Below are 12,423 nucleotides of genomic sequence, written 5' to 3' on the forward strand. Positions count from 1 at the left end.
TGTATTGTGACCCTAATCACTTTATTTCTGCTGCTATGTCATGTAGCAGCAGCTTACAATGATTTTATGCTGCACAACCTGTGCCATGGCCAAAATCATTGTGTAACCCAGAATCAGTATATAATGCAGTGTACTGTAAAGCCGAATAAAAAGATTTACAGGACTCCATGGGAATCCAGTTAGGGTCATGGAAAGTTACACATTTGGTCAAGATATAGTACACACCTGTATTACATGCCACATTCAGCCAGGATGCTTGTGTCAGAATAATCAAGTCTGTGTATTATACACTGATATATATATATGGACACATGTATGCAGCTATTGTTTTTCATATAGAAATGTAGCCATATGAATATAGATTGATGTAGATACATGGCAAAAAAATATAAAAATATAGCAGCACTCCAGGCATGAGATCGTGAAATAAACTGTGGTCTTTATTCACCCAGATATGCGCGACATTTCCACTTTTCAAAACTGTGAACCTTTCTCAAGCCATCAACATTCACAGAGTATAAGCACAGTACATATAGGTTACACTCTATAATCAGTGATCAATCAATATACATCAGGAAAGAATAGTTGATATGTACAGGGCCGGCTCCAGGTTTTCATGGGCCCTGGGGAAATGGTCTCAGTGGGTCCCTTTAAGACATACCACGATACATGATGCACAGATACGGCAGAGAAATATAGGTATAGAACAATGCCAAAGATTTCACTTACTTCTTACATTACATGAGTAATAACTATTTAGCTCAGAAACCGGACAGTTTAGTCCTCTATACAGTATTATTATTTATTTATATAGCACCATTGATTCCATGGTGCTGTACATGAGAAGGGGTTACATACAAATTACAGATATCACTTACAGTAAACTAACAATGACAGACTGATACAGAGGGGAGAGGACCCTGCCCTTTCGGGCTTACATGCTGCAGGATGGTGGGGAAGGAGACAGTAGGTTGGTGGGTTGCAGCAGTTCCGGTGTTGGGCTCCAGTATTATGGGTTCCACATAGCTCTCCATACAGGATCGTGGGCCCCATACAATGCTCCAGTATATATGAGTCCAATATATTGCGCCAAGCGTAAAAAAAATGAAATGCTCACCTCTCCTCGCTGGCCGCTGCTCTGCTCCAGACTCCTCAGCATTGCAGTCGTCCGGCTTTTTGCACTGTGACTGTTCAGAGAAGAGGGAGCACACTAGTCACATCATCGCACCATCTGACCTGAAACATCCCAGAGTGAGAAGATGTGGAAGACACTGCAGCGGAAGAACAGGGAGAGTTAAGTATTGCTAGTACTTGGGCCCTAAGCAAGCGGGGGGGCCAACTTGTGGGTGCTGGCACCGGTCCCCATAGCGTGCTGGTGTCCCCAATGGTGAGTGGGCCCCCCAGCCTGCTCAGGGCCCTGACACTTACCCAAGAGCTGACGCTGGCCCTGCATATGTATACAGTGCAATAATATCAATCTCCTCATGAGTCATTAAGCATATAACAATAATTGATTTTCATCCTGTGCCAGTTCACAGGTATTGTGCATATAATATTAAAACCTTAATTGCTTGATAGAGATAATGTGATAACACAAGTGTTATAATTAATGATTGCTCACATAACTGCTGACGGTAGTAATATACATAGAATGTGCTCTAGGCTCAAATGTGATGTCAGTGATCCCAGCTACTCACTACACCAGGGGCCTAGAGGTGGAGGGGGCACGCCAACACCAACGACTATATCAGCTGGATGCAAGTCCTTGGAGCCACATTCTGCTGAAATGTTTTGTGGTGCAGGGGACCCGCTGGCTCCCTGAGCTGCAATACATGCCAGTGGCCTATCAGAGACTGGTAGCTGACGTCGGCGTGCCCGTGACTGGTGACACATGGCATCGACATCATGCACCATGGCGAGGATGCTGAAGTCAACTGCAGCGGCTGTAGAAGCGAACACCAGGCAGCGTAGGGGGAAGACGAGTAGTATTTACAAATATCTGTAGCTTGGTTGCCATAAACATAGAGGGGCCCAAACATTTTTTTTGCACAGGGGCCCCAAGCTGTCAGTGTACACCCCGGCACTGACTGATTTGCACAAGCTCTCTTCTCTCCATCAAGTTGTGTGGCGCCATATTAGATCAGGGAGCTGCCCTCAATCTGTGCATGTCTACTGCACTCAGTTATATGTACCTGCCATATTGGAGTGGGGAATGCTCACACTCCGGCACAGGCTGTATAAGCTTGTAGATAATTTGAAGATTGCTCTGGTTTCTCAATAGTAAAATATAGGCAAAATAAGCAGAATTACAGATATATCTAGTATATAAAAAAGATGGTATGGGAGTAATAAATAATAGTATAGGAACAAGAGCCACCTTGTTTGAACAGGGACCTATGTGAACAAAGGGCAATGGCCACATAGCAGATGGAAACTGCAAATACATTGAATCTATCCAGTCTGTTTCTGGTATAAGAAGAAATGGGTGCCATTCGTGGCAGACTGCTAGTTAGTATCCAGATGGTTGTCTGTATCTCTCACCCATTATATGTATTATAATTTAGTGCCGTCTACCAAATTGACAGACACCCATCTATGGGTCTCATCCCTCCAGTGTGACAAAGGATGGGCCATGTATATATGGAGGATACTGGGTCGATACTCTGAAGCTTGCTCTCGTTTGCAGTGTCAGTTTTGTATAGTGCTGCTTTCTTTAGAGCAGGGGTCCCCAACCGCCGGTCCGCGGCCCAGCACCGGGCCGTTGCAGTGCCCTTGCCGGTCCGCGGACACAAGGGGAGCCGGGGGGCGGTGCAGCAGCTGATACTCACCCTGCATCCCGCGGCGGCTTCATCCCGCGGCGGCTTCATCCTGCGCTGAGCGGTCACGTGCTACCGCTCATTTAAGGTCATGAATATGGACGCCACTCATCTCCCATAGGCGTGGCGTCCATATTCATGGACCTTAATGAGCGGTATCACGTGACCGCTCCGCACAGGAAGAAGCTGAAGCGCCGCGAGATGCAGGGATGTGCAGCGACGGGAAGGAAGTTCAGCGACGTGAGGGTAAGTATGATGGGGAGGATGGGGGAGCCGAGCGGAGCCATAAGGGAGGGAGAATGGGAGCGGAGCCATATACACAGGGGAGGGAGAGTGGGAGCGGAGCCATATACACAGGGGAGGGAGAGTGGGAGCGGAGCCATATACACAGGGGAGGGAGAGTGGGAGCGGAGCCATATACACAGGGGAGGGAGAGTGGGAGCGGAGCCATATACACAGGGGAGGGAGAATGGGAACGGAGCCATATACACAGGGGAGAGAGAATGGGAACGGAGCCATATATACAAGGGAGGGAGAATGGGAACGGAGCCATATACACAGGGGAGGGAGAATGGGAGCGGAGCCATATACACAGGGGAGGGAGAGTGGGAGCGGAGCCATATACACAGGGGAGGGAGAGTGGGAGCGGAGCCATATATACAGGGGAGGGAGAGTGGGAGCGGAGCCATATACACAGGGGAGGGAGAGTGGGAGTGGAGCCATATACACAGGGGAGAGAGAATGGGAACGGAGCCATATACACAGGGGAGGGAGAATGGGAGCGGAGCCATATACACAGGGGAGGGAGAATGGGAGCGGAGCCATATACACAAGGGAGGGAGAGTGGGAGCGGAGCCATATATACAAGGGAGGGAGAGTGGGAGCGGAGCCATATATACAAGGGAGGGAGAGTGGGAGCGGAGCCATATATACAAGGGAGGGAGAGTGGGAGCGGAGCCATATATACAAGGGAGGGAGAGTGGGAGCGGAGCCATATATACAAGGGAGGGAGAGTGGGAGCGGAGCCATATATACAAGGGAGGCCGGGAGAGTGGGAGCAGAGCCATGCATACAGGATGGGACAGGGGAGCCATGTATACAGGATAGAAGAGTGGGAGCAGAGCCATATACACAGGGGAGGGAGAATGGGAGCGGAGCCATATACACAAGGGAGGGAGAGTGGGAGCGGAGCCATATATACAAGGGAGGGAGAGTGGGAGCGGAGCCATATATACAAGGGAGGGAGAGTGGGAGTGGAGCCATATATACAAGGGAGGCCGGGAGAGTGGGAGCAGAGCCATGCATACAGGATGGGACAGGGGAGCCATGTATACAGGATAGAAGAGTGGGAGCAGAGCCATGCATACAGGATGGGAGCGGAGCCATGTATACAGGATGGGAGAGTGGGAGCAGAGCCATGTATACAGGATGGGACAGGGGAGCTATGCATACAACAGGGGGAGCCACACAGAGCTGGACGGGGGGGACCACACATACATTTTCTGATGATTAGAAAATAATCAGCATGTACAGTACTCCAGTACAATTGTTCTTAAGTGCTCAATGCTCCATTTCCTTGTAGGTTCCAATCATCATTAGCAGTGACGGTCATCAGTAGAAGTAGCCCAGTGCTCCCACTGAAACAGAGAAGCAAGCCAGGTGCTCCCACTCATTCAAAACCTATGGTGAGTTGAGTCACATTAAAAATGTTATAATTAAATGATAAATATGCACTGCTAAACTACAACTGCGTCCATAGCCCCGCCCCTGTCACACCTCCATCCCCGCCCTGCCGGGCCATGGAAGAATGGTCTTGGTTCAAGCCGGTCCCTGGTGCAAAAAAGGTTGGGGACCACTGCTTTAGAGGATACTTTAAGCGATATAGATCTATATTTCTATGAGTGCATAAATACTATTATATAAACCCACACAATGAAGGATTTCTTACTATCAGACATTAGGTAGCATTCACACAGGCAGGGCTGTCACCAGGAATTTTGGAGCCCCATATTCTACAGTCCCCTGCCCAGTCTTGGAAAAACTCCACTTCTGCATCACGTCCTCACCAATCACACATTAGTAGTTCCCATCGAACACCAGATCACATACAGCCATCGATTTTTTAAGCCCCACCACAAGGAAGACTCTTTTGATCGGGCCCTACTCTATTAAACATTTCTTAAAATATTCAATGCTCTTTAGGTACATTTTTAAAAATGACTAATACCACATACAAGGAACAAATTCTGTCATACCATGGCTGGACCACATATTACCACAATATAATGACCAAATAATATTACATACAAGGGATAAATACCACCACACCATGACCAGACCACATAGTGACCAGATACTACAATACTGATCATTAATTTAAAAAAACACAATACTAATATTACCATAAGGGCCATTATACCAAAGAGCTCTGTATACACTCACTGGCCACTTTATTAGGTACACCATGCTAGTAAGGGGTTGGACCCCCTTTTGCCTTCAGAACTGCCTCAATTCTTCGTGGCAGAGATTCAACAAGGTGCTGGAAGCATTCCTCAGAGATTTTGGACCATATTGACATGATGGCATCACACAGTTGGCGCAGATTTGTCGGCTGCACATCCCTGATGCGAATCTCCCGTTCCACCACATCCCAAAGATGCTCTATTGGATTGAGATCTGGTGACTGAGGAGGCCATTTGAGTACAGTGAACTCATTGTCATGTTCAAGAAACCAATCTGAGATGATTCGAGCTTTATGACATGGCGCATTATCCTGCTGAAAGTAGCCATCAGATGTTGGGTACATTGTGGTCATAAAGGGATGGACATGGTCAGCAACAATACTCAGGTAGGCTGTGGCGTTGCAACGATGCTCAATTGGTACCAAGGGGCCCAAAGAGTGCCCAGAAAAAATTCCCCACACCATGACACCACCACCACCAGCCTGAACCGTTGATACAAGGCAGGATGGATCCATGCTTTCATGTTGTTTACGCCAAATTCTGACCCTACCATCCGAATGTCGCAGCAGAAATCGAGACTCATCAGACCAGGCAACGTTTTTCCAATCTTCTACTGTCCAATTTCGATGAGCTTGTGCAAATTGTAGCCTCAGTTTCCTGTTCTTAGCTGAGAGGAGTGGTACCCAGTGTGGTCTTCTGCTGCTGTAGCCCATCTGCCTCAAAGTTCGACGCACTGTGCGTTCAGAGATGCTCTTCTGCCTACCTTGGTTGTAACGGGTGGCAATTTGAGTCACTGTTGCCTTTCTATCAGCTCAAACCAGTCTGCCCATTCTCCTCTGACCTCTGGCATCAACATGGCATTTCCGGCCACAGAACTGCCGCTCACTGGATTTTTTTTCTTTTTCGGACCATTCTCTGTAAACCCTAGAGATGGTTGTGCGTGAAAATCCCAGTAGATCAGCAGTTTCTGAAATTCTCAGACCAGCCCTTCTGGCACCAACAATCATGCCACGTTCAAAGGCACTCAAATCACCTTTCTTCCCCATACTGATGCTCGGTTTGAACTGCAGGAGATTGTCTTGACCATGTCTACATGCCTAAATGCACTGAGTTGCCGCCATGTGATTTGCTGATTAGAAATTAAGTCTTAACACACAGTTGGACAGGTGTACCTAATAAAGTGGCCAGCGAGTGTATACAGTAGTGTAAGTATACAGGTAATACAGTGATCACCAGTGACATTATACACAGTCCCACTGTCTAGTCTTGGAAAAACTCCACTTCTGCACCATGTCCTCACCATTCACACTTTTAGGGTATGTTTCCATGGTCCGGAAACATTCACTATCTGCTGTGGATTGGACGCTGCGTACAGCTGCAGCATCCAAATGTTACAGCATATTGGAGGGGATTTTATGAAATCCCGTCTCCACTATGCGTGCAGGGCTGCATCCGGCGGCCCTGTGTATCTGGACATGCAGTGCGTCTTTCCTGAGCGCAGCATGTCTATTTATCTTGTGGAGATGCTCCGTCTCCGCAAGATACAGTCATGTGTTAAAGTTTGGGCACCCCTATTAATGTTAACCTTTTTTCTTTATAACAATTTTGGTTTTTGCAACAGCTATTTCAGTTTCATATATCTAATAACTGATGGACTCAGTTATATTTCTGGATTCAAATGAGGTTTATTGTTCTAACAGAAAATGTGCAATCTGCATTTAAACAAAATTTGACCGGTGCAAAGTATGGGCACCCTTATCATTTTCTTGATTTGAACACTCCTAACTACTTTTTACTGACTTCCTGAAGCACTAAATTGGTTTTGTAACCTCATTGAGCTTTGAACTTCATAGCCAGGTGTATCAAATCATGAGAAAAGGTATTTATGGTGGCCACTTGCAAGTAGTTCTCCTATTTGATTCTCCTATGAAGAGTGGCATCATGGGCTCCTCAAAACAACTCTCAAATGATCTGAAAACAAAGATTATTCAACATAGCTTTTCAGGAGAAGGATACAAAAAGTTGTCTCAGAGATTTAACCTGTCAATATCCACTGTGAGGAACATAGTAAGGAAATGGAAGAACACAGGTACAGTTCTTGTTAAGCCCAGAAGTGGCAGGCCAAGAAAAATATCAGAAAGGCAGAGAAGAAGAATGGTGAGAACAGTCAAGGACAATCCACAGACCACCTCCAAAGACCTGCAGCATCATCTTGCTGCAGATGGTGTCACTGTGCATCGGTCAACAATACAGCCACTTTGCACAAGGAGAAGCTGTATGGGAGAGTGATGCAAAAGAAGCCGTTTCTGCAAGCACGCCACAAACACAGTCGCCTGAGGTATGCAAAAGCACATTTGGACAAGCCAGTTACATTTTGGAAGAAGGTCCTGTGGACTGATGAAACAAAGATTGAGTTGTTTGGTCATACAAAAAGGCGTTATGCATGGAGGCTAAAAAACACAGCATTCTAAGAAAACACTTGCTACCCACAGTAAAATTTGGTGGAGGTTCCACCATGCTTTGGGGCTGTGTGGCCAATGCTGACACTGGGAATCTTGTTAAAGTTGAGGGTCGCATGGATTCAACTCAGTATCAGCAGATTCTTGACAATAATGTGCAAGAATCAGTGACAAAGTTGAAGTTACACAGGGGATGGATATTTCAGCAAGACAATGATCCAAAACACCGCTCCAAATCTACTCAGGCATTCATGCAGAGGAACAATTACAATGTTCTGGAATGGCCATCCCAGTCCCCAGACCTGAATATCATTGAACATCTGTGGGATGATTTGAAGCGGGCTGTCCATGCTCGGCGACCATCAAACTTAACTGGAATTGTTTTGTAAACAGGAATGGTCACAAATACCTTCATCCAGGAACTCATTAATAGCTACAGGAAGCGACTAGAGGCTGTTATTTTTGCAAAAGGAGGATCTATGAAATATTAATGTCACTTTTATGTTGAGGTGCCCATACTTTTGCACCGGTCAAATTTTGTTAAAATGCAGATTGCACATTTTCTGTACAATAAACCTCATTTGAATCCAGAAATATAACTGAGTCCATCAGTTATTAGATATATGAAACTGAAATAGCTGTTGCAAAAACCAAAATTGGTATAAAGAAAAAAGGTTAACATTAATAGGGGTGCCCAAACTTTAACATATGACTGTAAATAACCTTGTCTATGGATACGATGCGGTGATTCTGCATATGTTCAATGAACACATGCGGTATCAAGTCGCATACAAAGGGGGGCGGCACTTTGGGCAGAGCATGTTTCCGCTTTGCCCAAAGTGCTGCCAGCATGCCCCGTGGAGACATACCTTATAACAGTTACCATCTAACACCATATCACATTCACAGCCAGCAGCTTTTGTTTTGGCCAAAAGATTTTTTTAAGCCGCCACCACAAACAGCAAGGTAAACTGTTTTGGCCGGACCCTACTCTAAACTATTAAACATTTCTTAAAATACCTAATAATCTTTTTAGGTACGTTTTATTTATTTTTCTGTAAGTATGTGTCAAACATTTTTTAAAATTACTAATAATACCACATGCAAAGGACAAATACCATCACACTATGACTAAACCACGTAGTGACCGAATAATACCACATAAAAGGAACAAATACTGTATTACAATAGCCGAACCACATACAGTGCCTTGCGAAAGTATTCGGCCCCCTGGAACTTTTCAACCTTTTCCCCACATATCATGCTTCAAAACATAAAGATACCAAATGTAAATTTTTGGTGAAGAATCAACAACAAGTGGGACACAATTGTGAAGTTGAACGAAAGTTATTGGTTATTTTAATTTTTTGTTAAGATTCAGAAACTGAAAAGTGGGGCGTGCAATATTATTCGGCCCCTTTAACTTAATACATTGTTGCGCCACCTTTTGCTGCGATTACAGCTGCAAGTTGCTTGGGGTATGTCTGTATCAGTTTTGGTACATCGAGAGACTGAAATTCTTGCCCATTCTTCCTTGGCAAACAGCTTGCGCTCAGTGAGCTTTGATGGAGATCGTTTGTGAACAGTAGTTTTCAGCTCTTTCCATAGATTCTCGATTGTTTTCAGGTCTCGATTTTGACATTCTAACACCTGGATACGTTTATTTGTAAACCTTTCCATTGTAGATTTTGCTTCATGTTTGGGATCATTGTCTTGTTGGAAGACAAATCTCCGTCACAGTCTCAGGTCTTTTCAGACTCCCAACAGGTTTTCTTCAAGAATGGTCCTGTATTTGGCTCCATCCATCTTCCCATCAAATTTAACCATCTTCCCTGTCCCTGCTGAAGAAAAGCAGGCCCAAACCATGATGCTACCACCACAAGCCATGATGCTGCCACCACCATGCTTGACGGTTAGGATGGTGTGTTCATGGTGATGAGCTGTGTTGCCTTTATGCCAAAATGTTCAATTTTGGTTTCATCTGACCAGAGCACCTTCTTCCACATGTTTGGTGTGTCTCCCAGGTGGCTTGTTGCCAACTTTAAATGACACTTTTTATGGATATCTTTGAGAAATGGCTCTCTTCTTGCCACTCCATAAAGGCTAGATTTGTGCAGTGTACGACTGATTGTTGTCCTATGGACAGACTGTCCCACCTCCGCTGTAGATCTCTGCAGTTCATCCAGAGTGATCATGGGACTCTTGGCTGCATCTCTGATCAGTCTTCTCCTTGTTTGAGATGAAAGTTTAGAGGGATAGCCGGGTCTTGGTAGATTTGCAGTGGTATGATACTCCTTCCATTTCAATATGATCGCTTGTACAGTGCTCCTTGGGATGTTTAACGTTTTGGAAATCATTTTGTATCCAAATCCAGCTTTAAACTTCTCCACAATAGTATCACGGACCTGCCTGTTGTGTTTCTTGGTCTTCATGATGCTCTCTGTGCTTCAAACAGAACCCTGAGATTATAACAGAGCAGGTGCATTTATACGGAGACTTGGTTACACACAGGTGGATTATATTTATCATTAATCATTTTAGGAGAACATTGGATCATTCAGGGATCCACAATGAACTTCTGGAGTGAGTTTGCTGCACTGAAAGTAAAGGGGCCTAATAATATTGCACGCCCCACTTTTCAGTTTTTGAATTTCCCCAAAAATTTAAAATAACCAATAAATTTCATTCAATTTCACCATTGTGTCCCACTTGTTGTTGATTCTTCACCAAAAATGTATATTTGGTATCTTTATGTTTTAAGCATGATATGTGGGAAAAGTTCCAGGGGGCTGAATACTTTCACAAGGCACTGTAATGTCCGAATAATATTACATACAAGGGATAAATATCGCCACACCATGACCAGACCACAGTGACCGAATACTACAAAACTCATCATTAATTAAAAAAAACAAAACACAATACTAATATTACCATTATACACAGGAACTCTATACATAGTATGCAGTGTATAGTGTAAGTGTACAGTTAATACAGGGATCACTAGTGACATTATGCACAGGGGCTCTGTATATAGTATACAGTGTACAAGTAATACAGTGATCACCAGTGACATTATACACAGGAGCTCTGTATATAGTGTTGGTGTGCAGGTAATGGTGATCAGCAGTGACATTATAAACAGGAGCTTTGTATGTTGTATGCAATACACTGACTCAGTGAAATTTGTTTTTGAAGTCCTTCAACTTCTCTTTTTCTTCTTCATCCAGTGCAGACTGACATCACTTCTTCCAGCCAGGACTCGTCTCTGCAGAAAATAAGCACACAGTGCTCAATAGCTGATCACTTCCATAGCACATTCCCCAACTTCTACACTACGCCAGATGAAAAAAGTAAAATCAACAGTGTCGCACTGCACAGTAACATAACATCCCACACTGAAAACAGGATCCTCAAAAATAAAATACATCACAGCATTAATAATATCCCTTAATTAACCCCTACAGTAATACTCTCCCACATCCTGGGCCCCACATGCTCTACAATCCCAGCCCCCATATGGCAGCTTTCAGTAGAATAAAAGCTTCTTTTTACCTGGCCGCGGTCCAGCAGCATCCTCTTCCTCATTCATTTGATGCGCCAGTGTATGGCAATGACAGAACATGCTGACATCAGCTGCCGGCCTCTGATTGACTGGCAGCTTTAAACTATTGCCGTGCAGAAAGCTATAGCTGTGCATAGATTTTAACTTATTGTGTGTCCTCGGACATGCGTTCCGTTACTGACCTGGCCGAATCCTGCCCCTGGAGCCCAGTAAGAAGAAGTACACCGCCCCCCTCTTTGCTTCTGCTCACCATGCCCCATACACTAGTAAGGGCAGTAATGCTCTTATGGTGGCTCTGCACACAGGCACAGGTTTCTTGTGGAATAATGTGACATTTTTTCCACAGGTTGTACAGGACCAAAAAAACAAAACCATAAGCATAAATCCCTAGCCTTATCCAGGGGCTGACTACACAATATATACCCTGGCTACTCAGGCACAGCTGAGCTAGTCTCAGTTCGGTCAAACAAAACAGCTATTGTCCACAGTAACCAGTGATACTTGCAGTTTGGTGCACACAGCCTGTGCAGTCTCTCTTCAGCTCCACTATCACCCACTCTGGTCAGCTTTTCCCAAGCAGATTGACTAATGTGAGTACCTAGCCCGATTATATGCAGACCAGCCAGGTGCTAATAATCAGAGCCTGCAGAGTTTGGGTTTAACCCTGTCCTATCTGGCTGTGCTACAATACTCACTGTAAGTGAATACGGATCTATATCAGTCTTTATTCATATGGTTACATTATTCTTAGCTGCCTGTAAAACCTCACAATGCACTAAGCTGATACAGAAAAGCATAATATACACCTTAGCTGTAAAGCCGAAAAAACTGGTCAGTGTAGGATATGGTGATAATAATGTAAACATTATTGATCAAGCAGTTGGAGTGCGGTAATCAAGAACAAGATGCAAAGCAGGTTCACATCCAGATTAAACAATAGTGTGACTATATGTATTTCTATGCAGCAGCTGCTCCGCTCCTGTGTGCCGGCGGCAGCGCCTGGTGTTGATGCGAGAGACTCGTGCGAGTTTCTCGCATCACATACGGTAGTGTTATCCTGGCCTAATAGTTATAGTTTATACTCAGCACATCCTTATTATAGGGGTTTTCCACCCAGTGAA

This window comes from Dendrobates tinctorius, unplaced genomic scaffold (genome assembly GCF_039654945.1).
Source record: "Dendrobates tinctorius isolate UK_male_01 unplaced genomic scaffold, ASM3965494v1 ptg000020l, whole genome shotgun sequence".
In the NCBI taxonomy this organism is placed as follows: Eukaryota; Metazoa; Chordata; class Amphibia; order Anura; family Dendrobatidae; genus Dendrobates; species Dendrobates tinctorius.